Here is a 14381-nt window from a genome sequence, read left to right as displayed (position 1 = left end):
AAAAGAGAAGAAGCTTTTCAATTAAGAGACTGAATTTATAAATGTTCTGCGTTAGAATGCAATAAATCGCCAGGTTTAGTAAGAAAAAAATACTTTAAGGGATGTATTTTCTGTGCTTTAGATCAAAGTAGTATGATGAACATAGTTTAAAAATATTTTTAAGTTTTAACAAAAAATGAGTCAAAATGTGGTCTGGCCACACAATAGCACATCATTTGGCCATAAAAAGAAATGGAGTCCTGATACAGACAACGTGAGTGAACCCTGAAAATACTGAGTGAAGGAAGACAGCACAAAAGCATACATGGCATGACTCCATTTATATGAGATGTACAAAGCAGGCAAATCCACAGAAACATAGAGTAGATTAATGGTTACCAGGGGCTGGGGTAATTGAAGGAAACGGAGAATGACCGACAACAGGTACATATTCCATTCTAGTGATCATAAAAGCTACGTCTGATCGTGGTGAAGGTTGCAGAACTCTGTGAATATACTAAAAACCACTGGACTGTATATTTTCTTAATTCATTTCATTTTTTAATTAAAGTATAATTGATATACAGTATTAGTTTTAAGTGTATATATTGCAAAATGATCACCACAATAAATCTGATTAACGTCTGTCACCATACATAAAGTTTTCTTTTTCTTATGATGAGAACTTTTTAAGATCTACTCTCAGCAACTTTCAAATATGCAATACAGTATTATCATTAACTAAAGATGATGCTGTGAAAGTGCTGCACTCAATATGCCAGCAAATTTGGAAAACTCAGCAGTGGCCACAGGACTGGAAAAGGTCAGTCTTCATTCCAATCCCAAAGAAAGGCAATGCCAAAGAATGCTCAAACTACCGCACAATTGCACTCATCTCACACGCTAGTAAAGTCATGCTCAAAATTCTCCAAGCCAGGCTTCAGCAATACGTGAACCGTGAACTTCCAGATGTTCAAGCTGGTTTTAGAAAAGGCAGACGAACCAGAGATCAAATTGCCAACATCCGCTGGATCATGGAAAAAGCAAGGAAGTTCCAGAAAAACATCTATTTCTGCTTCATTGACTATGCCAAAGCCTTTGACTGTGTGGATCACAACAAACTGTGGAAAATTCTGAAAGAGATGGGAATACCAGACCACCTGACCTGCCTCTTGAGAAACCTGTATGCAGGTCAGGAAGCAACAGTTAGAACTGGACATAGAACAACGGACTGGTGGTTCTAAACAGGAAAAGGAGTACGTCAAGGTTGTATATTGTCACCCTGCTTATTTAACTTATATGCAGAGTACATCATGAGGAACGCTGGGCTGGAGGAAGCACAAGCTGGAATCAAGATTGCCGGGAGAAATATGAATAACCTCAGATATGCAGATGACACCACCCTTATGGCAGAAAGTGAAGAGGAACTAAAAAGCCTGTTGATGAAAGTGAAAGAGAAGAGTGAAAAAGTTGGCTTGAAGCTCAACATTCAGAAAACGAAGATCATGGCATCTGGTCCCATCACTTCATGGGAAATAGATGGGGAAACGGGGGAAACGGTGGAAACAGTGTCAGACTTTATTTTGGGGGGCTCCAAAATCACTGCAGATGCTGATTGCAGCCAGGAAATTAAGACGCTTACTCCTTGGAAGGAAAGTTATGACCAACCTAGATAGTATATTAAAAAGCAGAGACATTACTTTGCTAACCAAGGTCCGTCTAGTCGAGGCTTTTTTTTTTCCAGTGGTCATGTATGGATGTGAGAGTTGGACTGTGAAGAAAGCCGATCGTCGAAGAATTGATGCTTTTGAACTGTGGGGTTGGAGAAGACTCTTGAAAGTCCCTTGGACTGCAAGGAGATGCAACCAGTCCATTCTAAAGGAGATCAATCCTGGGTGTTTATTGGAAGGACTGATGCTAAAGCTGAAACTCCAATACTTTGGCCACCTCATGCGACGAGTTGACTCGCTGGAAAAGACTCTGATGCCGGGAGGGATTGGGGGCAGGAGGAGATGACAGAGAATGAGATGGCTGGATGGCATCACCGACTCGATGGAGGTGAGTGTGAGTGAACTCTGGGAGTTGGTGACGGACAGGGAGGCCTGGCGTGCTGCGGTTTATGGGGTCGCAAAGAGTCGGCCACGACTGAGCAACTGAACTGAACTGGCCTGATGATCACCACGGTGTACGTTGTATTCCCAGGACTTATTCTTTAAATGGAAATTTGTACCTTTTAAATAGCCATTTCAACCCCTGCCTCCACCCCATGTTGGCAACCACCAACCTGCTCTTTGCATCTATGAACTGGAGGTGTTGTTTTTGTTCTGGCTTTTTTTATTGTTGTTTTAGATTACACATATAAATGAGATCATATGGTATTTGTCTTTCTCTGACTTATTTCAGCTAGCATAATGCCCTTGATCCATCCATGTTGTCACAAATGGCAAGATTTCACTCTTCTTATGACTTAGTAATATTCCATTGTAGGCTTCCCAGGTGGCACTAGTGGTAAAGAACCTAGCTGCCAATGCAGGAGATGAAAAAGACAGGGGTTTGATCCCAGGGTCAGGAAGGGAAGATCCCCTGGAGGAGGGCATGGCAACCCACTCCAGTATTCTTGCCTGGAGAATCACATGACAGAGGAGCCTAGTGGGCTGCAGTCCACGGAGTCTCACAGAATCAGAAATGACTGAAGTGACTTAGCACGCACACATGCACAATATTCCATTGTACGTATGTGTGGGTATCCATATATACATACCACTTCTTCATCCGTTCATTCATCAACAGACACTTAGACTGCTTCCATGACTGCAATTAGGAATAATGCTGTGATGAAAATGACAGGCAGATGTCTTTTCAAGATAGTGTTTTCATTTTCTTTGGATAAATACCCAGAACTGGAGTTGCTGGACCCATTTTTAATTGTAATTTGAACTGTACACTTTAAATGGACAAATCATATGGTATGTGAATTATATCTCAGTAAAGCTCTTATTTTAAAAAAGTGAGTCAAATTTAAGAAAAACATTAACTTAGAAATGGTCCCAGGTAGTACATAAATAAGAAAATTTTTCAAGGTAATACAAGAATGACTGGAGTTTGGGAAACACAGAACTGATGCATTAAATCGTCAAAACAGAGGCTCTATGTGGGTTCAAATTCCACCTCCTGAGTGACCATCAGTGAGGGACTTGACCTCTCCAGACCTCAGTTTCCTCATCTGGAAAATGGGAACAACAATTCCTGCCTCTCTGAATCACCATGAGAATAAAATGGGTTAGCACAGTGTCTGGCACATCCTAGCAGATTGATGGAAGAATCAATGAGGGACCAGATCTTCTGGGTGGGATCTGGTCGGTTCTGACCACAGCATCACGAGCACTTTGTCCCAAATTCAGATCTCTCATGAGTACCATTTTCTGAGTAGGTGAAGTGAGATAAAACATGTAAAGCATTTAGCAAGTCCTCAATAAACACTGTTATTTTCCCTGTTGTTAAACCATTGTGCTATCTGCCTGGGTGGTAATATTTTGGATGGTTTTCATTTTTATTTTTTGCTTGTGTTCTACAATGATTCTGTCTTGCTTTGGTACTGAGAGAACCACCCAAAGAATTATATTTAGTACGCAGCATCTTTCTGTAGTATGATCTTGGATTTCAGATAGAAGGGAAACCCAGCTGGGGTCCTGGTCTGTTCCAGCTCCACCCTACCCACTCCACTCACACTAGACACACTCTAGAACTGCAGAGTCCCCGTTCTGCCTTTGCAATCACTGTTACAGGAAACCCCCATCGCCAAACCAAACCAGTTGTGGATGAAGATTCCAGCCAGAGCCCAAACCAGCAGCCCAGAGGACCAGTGATCCCCCTGACACCTTGCCTCCATGATCCACTCCCTAAAATTACAGTTTCTGGGGGCAAGTTTCGTACCACCCCCCAAAAACAATAGCCAGATTGATCACCTCCAAATTTGGGAGAGATATTTGTGCGGAACCCCTAAGACATGGAGGCCACCCTTCAGAGCAGCTCAAGTGGATAAACAAAGCCTGGAGGGCCGCCGAAGGGGGACCAGGCATGGCAACTTGGCATGGCACTGAAGTGGACAACGGACAAGGAAAACCTGGTTTTCAAGATCAGCCCCAGAAGAACACTCAACGGGGCAGACGCTCCAGATTACAGACCTTGGCGAGGGAGCAGCCTTTTGTCCGACAGCTGCGTGTAGCGCCAGCAAGACTAACCCTAATAACCCATTATTGATCACTGTGTGCTGTGTGTTGCATCTCAGGCTCAGAGGTGTGAAGCCACGTTAAACACACTGCCAAGCGGCGTGGAATCAGACAGCAAGACAGCAGCATGAATAAGTGCAATGACAGGGACTTCCCTGGTGGCCCGATGGTTAAGCATCTGCCTGCCAACGCCGGCGACATAGGTTCTGTCCCTGGTCCAGGAGTTAGGATCCCAAGTGCCATGGGGCAACTAAGCCCGTGTGCCACAAACTACTGAGCCCAAGCACTCTAGACCCCACACTCCAGAACAAGAGCAGCCACTGCAGCTAGAAGCCCGCACACAGCTGGAGAGTAACCCTCGCTCGCCCCAACTAGAGAAAGTCCGCGCACAGCAACAAAGACCCAGCGCAGCTGACCAAAATCCATACAACTGAAAAAATAATGATGGTCATGGCAATGACAAGTCATGACTAGGAAGGAATGCATGTATATACATACACACACACACACACACACACAATGCATGTATACACACACACACACACACACACACAATGATGATCATGGCAATGACAATTCATGACTAGGAAGGAATGCATGTATATACATACACACACACACACACAATGCATGTATACACACACACACACACAATGCATGTATACACATACACAGAATACATGTATATACACACACACACACACACACAATGATGATCATGGCAATGACAATTCATGACTAGGAAGGAATGCATGTATATTCATACACACACACACACACACAATGCATGTATACACACACACACACACACAATGCATGTATACACACACATACACACAATGCATGTATACACACACACACAATGCATGTATATACACACACAATGCATGTATATACATACACACACACACACACACACAATGATGATCATGGCAATGACAATCCATGACTAGGAAGGAATGCATGTACACACACACACACACACACACACACACACAAAATGCATGTATATACACACACACACACACAATGATGATCATGGCAATGACAATTCATGACTAGGAAGGAATGCATGTACATACACACACACACACACACACACACACACAATGCATGTATATACATACACACACACACACACGATGATCATGGCAATGACAATTCATGACTAGGAAGAAATGCATGTACATACACACACACACACACACACACACACAATGCATGTATATACACACACACACACACACACACGATGATCATGGCAATGACAATTCATGATTAGGAAGGAATGCATGTACATACACACACACACACACAATGCATGTATATACATACACACACACACACACGATGATCATGGCAATGACAATTCATGACTAGGAAGGAATGCATGTACATACACACACACACACACACACACACCACACCTTCTTTATCCATCAGTAGACACTTAGGTTGCGTCCATATCCTGGCGAGTATACTCAGCATAGCGTCTGGCGCAGTGTTGATTTAAACGTACTAGATGATGATGAAAAGGAGGAGGAGGAGGCACTGACTACAGGCCCAGCTGTGCTCGGACCTTCACTCATCACAGTACAACCGCCTACCGGGGGAGACCTACTGTCAGCCCCATTTTACATAGAAGGAGGGGCTTCCCAGGTGGCTCAGGGGTAAAGAATCCGCCGGGCAAGTAGGAGACGCAGGAGATACAGGTTCGATTTCTGGGTCCGGAAGATCCCCTGGAGGAGGAAATGGCCACCCACTCCAGTATTCTTGCCTAGAGAATCCCATGGACAGAGGAGCCTGGTGGGCTACGGTCCACGGGATCGCAGAGTCCAACATGACTGTGCACGCACGCACACACAGAGGAAACTACAGGCGGATGAGGCTGTTTAACTCCCCTGTGGTCACTGAGCTGCCCCCATGGACATCACCAACCCCAAACTCACCTCTGAAAGCCAGGCTCCACTAACTGTCCTGCCTGACGGCTCTCCAAGCCCCTTCCTTTCCCGGGCCCTCAGGGTCCCCAGTGGTGTTACGTGCCCTCTTGGTTTCAGGCCTGCTCAGAGGGGGCCAGCCGACCCTGTCCCTCTTCCCAGGTGTGGGTGAGCCCATCCTTCTGAAGTCCCTGCTGCTGCCAAGGGAAGAGGAAGAAGGGTTCTCGCTGAGCTCATTTACAGGGGCCGCCTCCAGCCTGCTGGGAACGGCCAGCGGCTTTAATCTGGACAAACGCCCAGGCCTCAGTGGGGACAGGAAGCATCCCTGAGCGATAAAGATCAGGCCGGCTTGTGAGCGTGCTCGGGTGCTTTGTGTCGGCCAAACCAGCTGGCCCAACCCTCCTTCTCTCCAGCCCCCACCACGGGCCCTGCAAGGAGGAGGTGGTCAGGGTGTTCCCCCAGCCTAAGGTCCAAACCCACCAGTTGCAGATGACAGCATTGTTAGAAAGGGCCTCAGCCCTCAAAATGAAAATAAATACCCATTCATATAAAACAGTAGCAGCTGTAAACATGAAGCATTTGCTGTATCCCAGGCATCTCTCTAAGCAGTTCACAGACAGCGGCTCGTTTGATCTGCACAGCCACCTTATTTCACAGAGAAACAGGGGCTCAGAGAGGGAAGTGAGCTGCCCAAGGTCACACAGCTAGGAGGTTCCAGAGCCAAGATCTGAATCCAAGCCACCAGACAACGAAGCCCACATTCTGGAGCCTCCCATGCGGTGCTGACGCCTCTCCATCACACATTCAAATGTGAGAGTCTAAAACTGAAAAAGATGGGCCCTGGCTATCTTTCGAATGTGGGATTATATGACTTTTTACCTCCTCCTCTTTATCTGTATTTCTAAATATTTGACAATAAGCGCGTATCATTGCTGAGCAGTATAAGCCCAGCTGAGCACTACTACAGTAAGTACTACTAAATGTACTGTAGTAAAGACACAGAGAATAAAAATGACAAATTTGGAAAATGAACTGAGAGTGGCCCAGTGGGGCACTGAACAGGTTATCTCGCCAGCCCCTTAAGGCGGCACAGTTGGTGAAGAATCTGCCTGCCAATGCAGGAGGTACAAGAGACTCAGGTTTGACCCCTGTGTCGGGAAGATCCCCTAGAGGAGGAAATGGCAACCCACTCCAGTATTTCTGCCTGGAAAATTCCATGGACAGAGGAGCCTGGTAGGCTACAGTCCATGGGGTCGCAAAGAGTCGGACACGACTGAACAGACTCACGCTTATGGTAAGGCAGAAGGGCCGGCCAAGGGTAAACAGTAAAGGTAAAGATCCCCAGAGAGATGCATGCACACAGTGGGGGCTTTACCTAATATCACCACCCGCTCCAACAGACCGGCGCCAACACCGACTGGCCGTTCACCCCAAAGTTCACCCACGGGACCTCGCTGGGAGCTCACGGCCAGGCTGAAGGACAGGCATTGGCACCCCACTCCATGGGTGTGGATGCCAAGGCAGAGAGGGGATGCCATGGGGCAAAAAAGAGGCAGGAGGTGACCCTGGGGCAGCGTGGCTCCCAACCAAGCAGTGTCATCATGATGGGCTGACGCCTTGGCACAGGAACTGGGTGACACCCTGAAAGCCCCCGAGGTTGTCCAGCTGCGCCGACTAAAGCCAGGGCAGATGGCTCACACTGCTCTGCCGGGTCAGCCAGCATTCTGGGCATTCCAACGATTCCGCCAGAGATTTTTGCTGTCCCCCCCTCCCCCGCCCCATCCCCCGCTTTTAATGAAGGAAGGCAGAGGGGCTGTGATGAAGGCCTCTGGAGAGAGGCGACGCTTGGACGTCTTATCGCCACCTCCCTGCAGTGAAATCTGACGATGACCAGGCATGCGGCACCTCTCCAGGAAGGAGGTGGTCTGCTGGTTGCCAAAGTTCCCGTCTCATCCAAGTCTGAGCGTGTCGAGGGAAACGGTTTTGCTTCAAGGCTGCCAAAAGGCGGGGCCGGGAGAACACGGTCCCCACCCTGGTGCCCTCATGGGCCCCACACTTCCCATTGCAGCCCTGGGCACAAGGCCCCCCCAACCCCCAGCATCCTCCCTCCTCCGGGAGGGCAGGAGCTGTGGCAGGCTGCTCTGACACCCAGGAACCAGCCCAGGCCCTGGTACACAGTAGAGGCTTAATATCAAAGATGAAAATGACCAGCTGTCTCAGGGGAGGACAGGGATCTTCCGGCCTGAAGTTCTGAAAGGACAGACACTGTTTCCACCACGGTTCTAAGGGGAAGTGGGAAGACCCACTGCGTTGAGTAAGGGGTGGTGGCTTTCTAGGAGGCAGACCTGAATTCAGATTCAGCCTCTGCCACCTCTTGCCTCAAGCTACGTGACCTTGGGGAAGGCTTTAGGTCTCTGGAGCTCAGTTTTCTCATCTGTACAAGGGGTTTAGTAATACTACCTCCAAGTCATTCTGAAGACTGACAGGCAGACAGACATGCAACACTTCCCCAGCAAAGGAGTTAGCACGTGGTAAGTCTCCAACCAACGGTGGCTTTTCCTGGGTCCTACTGGTCCCATCACTTCATGGCAAATAGAAGAGGAAAATGTGGAAACAGTGTCAGATTTCATTTCCTTGGACTCCAAAATCAACGTGAACGGTGACAGCAGCCATGAAATTAAAAGACACTTGCTCCTTGGAAGAATAGCTATGACAAATCTAGACAGCGTATTAAAAAGCAAAGGCATCACTTTGCTAACAAAAGTCTGTATAGTCAAAGCTATGATTTTTCCCATAAAGAAGGCTGAGTGCCAAAGAATTGATGCTTTCAAACTGTGGTACTGGAGAAGACTCTTGAGAGTCCCTTGAACAACACGGAGGTCAAACCAGTCAATCCTAAAGGATATCAACCCCAAGTATTCTTTGGAAGGACTGATGCTGAAGCTGGAGCTCCAATAATTTGGCCACCTGATGCAAAGAGCCAACTCATTGGAAAAAGACCCTGATGCTGGGAACAATTGAAGGCAGGGGGAGAAGCGGGTGACAGAGGATGAGATGGTTGCATGGCATCACCGACTGAATGGACTTGAGTCTGAGCAAACTCAGAGAGACAGCGAAGGTCGGGAAAGCCTGGCGAGCTTCAGCTAAAGGTCTGGTTTTGATTCTTCCCACAAGGTGCAGCAGGAATGAGAGGCTCTGGGATTTTTTCATCCAGTTCTTCCCTCCTCCTGTGAAAAAGGCCCAGAGATGGGAAGGGGCTTACCCAAGGACACACAGGAGGGAAGCAGCGCTAGCACTCTGGGGGCTTGACTAGGGCCTAGAACTCACTCTAATATATTCTCTGTTCTCTCCCAGGGCCCCGGACCCCTTCTCGTGCCAGATGCGGCCCCCGGCTTGCAGGTAATCCGTTCTAGAAACAAGGCAGGAGCTTTCTAGGGCTGGGGCCCACAACAAAAGGGAGAGGACAGTTTGGGGTCACATCCTAGGTCAAAGGGCCCTGGGAGTTCCTCAACCCAGTCAACTCCCCGGCCCAGTCCAGGGCACTGGGCTGGGCTCGGCAGGCACTGCGCCCACTAGGGCCAAGCTCCGGTCAGGGGGGCAGCAGAGTCCTTGGAGTGGCCTCTGTGTACCCAACACACCCACAGGCCTCTCCACCCCCGGGGGCCCCACACACCCCGCGTTTCCTTCCCCCAGAGGTGCCTCACCACGCCGTGGGTAAACAGGACGGCCCCCAGAAAGGGCTCTGGTCACTAAGGAAGCAAAATGAAAAGAAACATCAACACAGAGCCGGCTGGCAGCTGCAGCCCTGACCTGGAGCCTTTGAAAGTACGGCTGTGTCTCTGCCCAGGAGATACACACGCGAAAGGGCTCTCACTAGCTGGGAGCTCTGGGTGAGGAGGTTCACCTCACCAGGACTCAGTTTCCCCATCTGTAAATCAGGAACATCAGCACAGAGAACGGACTGGATAAAACAACGCACAAGAAGCTGTCCATCACTGCTTATTATTATTTTGACTTACTGCTACTGCTGCTCTTTCTGCTACTACAAACAGGGAAGATTTATATAGTGACTCAAAAAGTCATTCCTTGGCATAACCTACACACAGGTTTTAAAAACTCTAAACTGATCTTTTTATGGGGTGGGGCTCCCATTTCTTAAAAGCACCTACTATGTGCACAGTTACCTCACCTCACCCCACAACCACCCCACAGGGAAAATCTTAGCGTCTTCTTTCTGCAGAAGAGGACTGAGGCTCAGAGAGGAAAAGTCATTTGCCCAAAGTCACACAGAGATGGCACAGCAGAGATGGGACGGAACACTGGGATCGTCCAGCTCAGCCCTGCTTGATCTCCAGGGCGGCCGCAGGGGAGGGATCCAGGGCACAGGGGCTGAGACAGGCTGCAAGGATCAGCACTGCCTCTTCCTAGTAGTGGCCCTGGGCGTGGGACTCCCTCTCTGAGCCTCAGTGGTCCCGCCTGTAATGTGGGGACGTGAGAATCAAACCATCCTGAGCACAGTGCGTGGGACAGAATGAACAGCCTCTACCTAGTCTTCTTCGCTTACTCTACGTGACACTTAAAGTTCTCAAAAGCCAGGTCTCCGCAGATGGGGGAACAGCAGTTTCAGTCGTCTCCCCCAAACCTCTAGGGGGCCAGGGGCCAGGGCAGAGACCGCCAGGCACACACTGGGCAAAGGCTGTCCTCTCTCACCTTCAGGGACACCGTGGCCCATCTGAGACTCACTGCACAGATGCGGAAATGCTCAGAGCGGTGAAGCAACCTATGCAGGGGTCACACAGCAATCCCACTCCAGACTTTCCCTCTGGAAATCCAGCTCCAATATCCAGCAGATCCCATTTTCCCCACAGCCAGCCCAGGATTTGCCAAGTGACAGGTACAGGATAAACATGCACTGAACGAACACATGACTTGTAACCCTGCATCTAGCTCCGGTGGCCTCTGGCCGATACTCATAACCACCGGCTCCCTTAAACCTGCTAACAGCCTTCCCAATGGGGCAGTGTGAATACACCTTAAACACAGAGCATCCGAGACTCCCCCACGGCCAGAATGGGCTGGTCAAGGCTCGGCCTGGGGACAGAGAATCCTGTAAACAGTGATCTATTGACAGACAATCCTCCAGCTAGAGCAGAAGGGGAAGAACACTGCAGCAGGGGTCTGAGCCACTCCTTTCCCCAAGGCCCTGGAGCTCCAAGAACCAGAAGTAGCCTCAACCAGACCATTATCATGAATAATATGATACTAATGATGACAACATTAGCTAGCACACGCACATTCAGTACAGGGCACTATGTATTTTGTGTGCATTTTTTAAACTGATGTATAGTTGATTTGTAATGTGCTTAGTTTCAGGCGTACAGCACAGTGACTTAGTTACATATGTATAGCTTATATATATAGATTTAGCTATATTTCAGATTCTTTTCCCTGATGGGTTACTGCGCAGCGCTGAGTATAGGTCCCCGTGCTGAACAGCAGGTCCTCATTGGTCCTCTATTCTACATACAGACACTGTGTCTGTGAACCCCAAACTCCTAAGTGATCCCCCCTGTCCCTCCTCCCGCTGGGAACCGTAAGCTTGCTTTCCATGTTTGCAGGTGCGTTTGTTTCATACACAAGTTGATTTCACCTGTTTTTAGGTAGGGCATTATGTATTAACTCATCTAATGCTCCTCCATCTCAGGAGGCAGGCACCACTGTTACTCCCATTTTACAGACGAGGAAACTGAGGCACCAGGAGCTTAACTACTTTGCCCAAAGTCACACAGTGGGAAAGCAGTGGAGCTGTGGTCTGAACGCAAGCAGTCTGGATCTTGATTCTCTGCAGTATTCCCAAGAGATGTTGGGACTATCTAACTCTGTAACCAACTTTAAGTTCGGCAGAATTCCTCAATGTAACCCAGCCGGGAACCCCCACCCCAGCTCCACACTCACAGGATCATTTATTCTCATCTGTTTGGTGCCAAGTGTTTCACAGTCCTTATTGCTAACGGTCACAAGCACCTTGTGTCCATTTTCCAAACAGGAAAGGCCGGCATCCTAAATACCTTTTCTTCCAGTTGTTCCCCATCCTGGCATCTGTCCTGTTATCGAGTGCAACAGGTATGCAAAGACCCACGACCAGGGATGTCTACTGTGGCACTGGGTATCCCGGCAAGATAACAGCCCACTCAGAATGTCCGGCAGCAGGGCATCTGCCCAGTAACTAACAGCACCTTCATGCCTTGGCGTATTGTTCAGTTTTTCAAAAGAGTACAGTAAGTCAGTTCAGTCTAATATGGGTTCAGATTTATGTTTAACTTCTGTGTGAAATTCTTTGACTTATGATTGCTGTTGTTCATGTTTATTCCACAACTATTCACTAAGGAAATAGCAGTGAAGACAAATAGGGTTTTCCACCTTCTTGGAGGGTTGTCTAGAGGGAAAAGAAGCAATACCAACTCCGCTACAACCACCTCAAGGAACGAGAATCATGATAACAATCAACACACACTGAGCACTGACCACGTGCCTTTTCATTTCCTCCTCACAGCAACCCTCAGAGGTAAGATGACCTCTGACCGATGAGGAAGGGGCTTCCCTGGTGGCTCAGCGGTAAAAACAAACAACCCACCTACCAATGCAGGAGACACAGGTTCAATCCCTGGGTCAGGAAGATCCCCTGGAGAAGGAAATGGCACACACGCCAGTATCCTTGCCTGGAGAATCCCATGGACAGAGGAACCTAGCGGGCTACAGTCCCTGGGGTTGCAAAGAGTAGGACATGACTTGGTGACCAAATAACAAGAAAACCAAAGAGGAAACTGCAGCTCAGAGAGATTAAGTCACCTGCCCAAGGTCACAGAGCTGATAAGTGGCAGAACCAAGACTGCTCCAGAATAGACAAAAAAAAACCCACAACTTAAAATAGAGTGTGATAAGGGCTTGGAAGGAAGTAAACAGAGCGTATGGACGTGCAGTTTCTGGACAAGTCAAGGGACACTGCTGACTGCACTATCTCTGAGGAATGGGACTGGGGGTCTTGGGTGGGATTTTATTTTACTTTACATAAAATCATTTTGCCATCTTTGAAGTGTTTGGTGTGTTACATGTTATTTTCACAATAACACATTTATTATTATTATTATTTTGGCTGTGTTGCACAGAACACAGGATCTTAGTTCTTGGACCAGGGATCCAATCCTTGCCGCCTGCAGTAGAACCACTGGACTCTATGGAGTGAGTCTTAACCAGGGAAGTCTTTATATATATTATTATAGGAAGTGAAAGTGAAAGTGAAGTCACTTAGTCGTGTCCGACTCTTTGCGACCCCATGGACTGTAGCCTACCAGGCTCCTCTGTCCGTGGGATTCTCCAGGCAAGATACTGGAGTGGGTTGCCGTTTCCTTCTCCAATTATATTATATATATAATTATATATAATATTATATATATATTATTATAGGAACAACATGATATATGTCATCATATATAACATTACATATTTTTTATACTCTGTGTGTGTGTGTGTGTGTATCTCTTCTGACTCAGTGATGTAAACATCCAAAGAGCAGGCTTTGGGGACATATTTTATATTCTCAGTGGAGACAAGATTCAAAGGTCACTCAACTGAGCAATTAGCAAATGCAGTAGTGATAACTACTTCCCAGAAGTCAATCCAGAATCATTTCCATATTTGTCTCACTTTGACTTCCCCCTCCCTACCTCCCATTCGGTGGACCAGATTTCTGCAGAGTGAATTCCTAAGGTTACTGATTAGCCAAACCCTAGAGCTTCTCTCTGCAAGGGGGACCATCTTTTGAATTGCCCACAGAAGATGCTTGATAAAATATCCGTCATGTTGAAGGGAAAAAGAATGTGTGCGTGTCTATCCCTCAATTCAAAGCTTTTGAGCTTCCCTGTAAGTGACAGGAGTTTGAGTAGTGGGCTTGGGCAGAGGGACTCCTTGCAGCAGAATCAAGGGTCCCAGAAGTAGCATCGCCTGGGTTTGTTGTCAAGAATTTAGAAAAGAACAAAAGAGCTTCGCCAGAGCCCAGCACTTGTAAAGGGTCTGGTACAAAGTGGTTGTCCTGCTGTGCTATGTGCTGCCCCTAAGTTCTCCCCCCAGTTCTTCCTGGCCAGCCTCCTCCTTTCTGTCTCTGCCTCTTCCTGGAAGCCTCTCTGGGTTTTACCCCTGCTGCATCCTGACCCAACCTCACCAACCTCTGTGGTTTCTC

The 14381-nt window shown here is 47.8% G+C and overlaps 1 protein-coding gene across 6 annotated transcripts in view; it reads right to left on the bottom strand.

Moving 5' to 3' along the window:
• The window catches only part of KIAA1671 (KIAA1671 ortholog), a 179736-nt gene that overhangs the window by 162319 nt on the left and 3036 nt on the right, over positions 1-14381 (bottom strand). Inside the window, exon 1 of one of the 6 annotated variants that reach the window (XM_055405517.2) lies at positions 6158-7327. The exons of the other annotated variants lie outside the window; for them this stretch is intronic. The gene's annotated coding sequence lies outside the window, so the exon portion shown is untranslated. Of the gene's footprint in view, positions 1-6157; positions 7328-14381 lie in introns of those variants that run through there. 6 annotated transcript variants of the gene reach the window in all.

The sequence above is a fragment of the Moschus berezovskii genome, chromosome 19 (assembly GCF_049115385.1).
Source record: "Moschus berezovskii isolate FMDL1 chromosome 19, NW_MosBer_1.0, whole genome shotgun sequence".
Taxonomy (NCBI): domain Eukaryota; kingdom Metazoa; phylum Chordata; class Mammalia; order Artiodactyla; family Moschidae; genus Moschus; species Moschus berezovskii.
This window is presented reverse-complemented; position numbering and strand designations above follow the sequence as displayed.